Below are 2,980 nucleotides of genomic sequence, written 5' to 3' on the forward strand. Positions count from 1 at the left end.
GATTTTGTTCGTTTGTTTGTTTATTCAGCTTTTTCTTCTTTTAAGCACCAGGGTGACAACTGCCAAGCTCTCTATATATTGGCGCTAAATCTATACATGCTCATCAAATCTTTTCATATAAATTTTCCATCATGTATGCTTTGATATAATATATAACACATATTAATTGACTTACTGCTCGAGCAAATTGACTTACTGAATATTTAATAACTGATCCAAGTTTATCCAGTCTAGTAAGTAGTCTTATTACTTTTCATTTGCTTTCCTGGTTGTCTAAAATAATATTGTCTTGTTTTTTCCTCGCTGCCCAGTGAGAGACCCATAGGGCATTGTTCAAGATTCCCATCATAACTTAAAGGGAAATTTTACAATGTCCAGTGTAGGATAACACTGTTCTGTCCTTCCTGTTTAACCTCAGGAATAGTTGATAGTTGATAGTTTATTGGACTGAGGAAAAGAGAAAAACACCTTAAGAGTTATTTTGCCCTTGGAAAGTCAGGAAGGACTTTAGAATTACCTTTTAGGTGGGCCCTCAGGAAGGGCTTTCTTATGTTGATTTGGCTACCTGACTGGGTGGAGTGCCAGCCCAGTCTGCCAGGGAGTTAGAGAGACAAGGGAGCTGGAGAGAGAGAGAGCAGGGATGCAAGATGGACCACTGAGGGACTAGCAAGAAGAACATGTGCTTGAGAGAACCTCTGTCCTCTATAACATAATATCCCCTATGGGATAAACTTCCTTCTAATAAACTGCTACAAAAATCAAACAGCCTGGCCCTCATCTCTTCCTTCGTCTGTCCTTGGCCAAAAGCTGTCCCAATCCAGCCACACACATTCCCTCTAGGGCACCGAACAGGGTGGTGAGATAGAGCCATCCAGAGAGCCCACAAACACACAACCTTCTGCGTGCATAGTTTTTTACAGTCCAGAGCCCTCCAAGTCCTGCAAATGAAGGAGAAGGAAGTGCTCAAATTCTTTGAAGCAGACACCTACTTAGGTGGCACCAACCTCGACTTCCAGATGGAACAGTACATCTACAAAAGGAAAAGTGATGGCATCTACATCATAAATTTGAAGAGAACCTGGGAGAAGCTTCTGCTGGTAGCTCCTGCCATTGTTGCCATTGAAAACCCAGCCGATGTCAGTGTGATCTCATCCAGAAATACTGGCCAGGGTGCTGTGCCGAAGTTCGCTGCTGCCACGGGAGCCACTGCAATCACTCACCGCTTCACTCTTGGAACTTTCACCAGCCAAATCCAGGCGGCTTTCCGGAAGCCAAGAATACTGTTGGTTACTGATTCCAGGGATGACCACCAGCCCCTCACAGAGGCTTCTTACAGTAACTGGCTTACAGACTCTCCTCTGTGCTAGTGGACATTGTCATCCCTCACAATAAGGAAGCTCACTTTGTTGGTCTCACGTGGTGGATACTGGCCCGGGAGGTTCTGCACATGCAAGGCACCATCTCCCGTGAACACCATGGGAGGTCATGCATGATCTCTACTTCTATAGAGAGGCCGAGGAGGTTGAAAGGGATGAGCAGCTACTGCTGAGAAGGCTGTGTCTAAGGAGGAATTCCAGAGAGAATGGACTGCTCCAGCTCTGGAGTTCACCACGACTCAGCCTGAAGTTGCAGACTGGTCTGAAGGGGTGCAGGTGCCCACTGTGCTCATTCAGCCATTCCCTACTGAAGATTGAAGTAATCAGCACGCCACAGAAGACTGGTCTGCAGTTCCCACTGCTCAGGCAACTGACTGGGTTGGAACCACCACTGAGTGATCTTAAGCTGTTCTTCTAAACTCAAACGGGAAATGAAAATAAGGTTGATGGAAAATAAATCACTGTCACTATCCTCCCATTGTTCATCGATTTGCTCGAGCAGACCCAGTAACATATACATTTTGAGACTTGTGACTGTGTTTGGCATATTGAATAGTCTCGGGTAGGTTGCCAGGCTTTGCCATGCGGGCGAGATACTCTCGGTAGCTTGCTGGGCTCCCCCAGAGGGACGGAGGAATCGAACCTGGCTCAGCCCGGCTGGCTACATGCAAGGCAAACGCCCTACCGCTGTGCTATCGCTCCAGCCTGGAAAATAAATGTGTTTCTAAAATAAGATAAAATAAAATAAAATAATACTGTCTTTCAAGAATTCTTGCACCTTTTTTTTTCTTTTCTCTTTTTTTTTTTTCACTTTGAAGTCACTTTCAAAGAATGGTGGTCATTTGAAAGAACTTACACAAACCACATTATGGTTGTCCGAAAATAACTCTTCATTCTTTTTTAACATTATTTTTAAATTTAATTTTTTATGCAGGTAAAAGGTAAAGGCTCTCCCACTGTTCGTCGATTTGCTCGAGCGGGCCCAGTAACGTCTCCACTGGAGACTTTGTTGTTACTGTGTTTGGCATATCGAATACGTCATGGGGAGCTTGCCAGGCTCTGCCGTGCAGGCCTACCGCTGTGCTACCGCTCCAGCCCCGATTTTTTACGCATCTCACTTTAACCATTAATTTGAGCATTTTGGAGACCATCTTCCATTCTCAAAATATGGAAGTTAGACTGATGATGTTGTTCAGTGGAAGATACTCAACCTGCATTTGTGAGTTAGGTTCAATTTTAAGTATCTAAAATTAATTAATTTAATACATACAGTGTATATACAATTTAAGAAATTTCAATATTCTTTAGAAGTAATGTATGAATAATTTTTACAATTCTACTGAATCGGAAAATTATTCCTCAGATATTAAGGATAAGGATTCATATATTCTTTAATTTTTCAATAACATTACTTTCTGAGATGTCTATGTACTTTGTGTAATTTGATAGGTGGGTTGGAACTTCCATAAAAAATGTAGTTACCCTATTTTTAATAAGGGATAATTTATCTTTTATAGGGAAGATACTTTATTCACTAATACTCACAAATTTAGGAAGATTGTATTCAAAGTCCAGTAACACAACACACAAGGAAAGTAAATGTG

General features: G+C 42.2%; 1 pseudogene; it reads left to right on the forward strand.

The window, feature by feature from the left end:
• The first annotated feature begins 932 nt into the window (after positions 1–932).
• On the forward strand, positions 933–1,775 carry LOC130019746 (40S ribosomal protein SA-like; annotated as a pseudogene).
• The last annotated feature ends 1,205 nt before the right edge of the window (positions 1,776–2,980 follow it).

Source organism: Sorex fumeus, unplaced genomic scaffold (assembly GCF_029834395.1).
Source record: "Sorex fumeus unplaced genomic scaffold, SorFum_2.1 ptg000009l, whole genome shotgun sequence".
Classification (NCBI taxonomy): Eukaryota; Metazoa; Chordata; class Mammalia; order Eulipotyphla; family Soricidae; genus Sorex; species Sorex fumeus.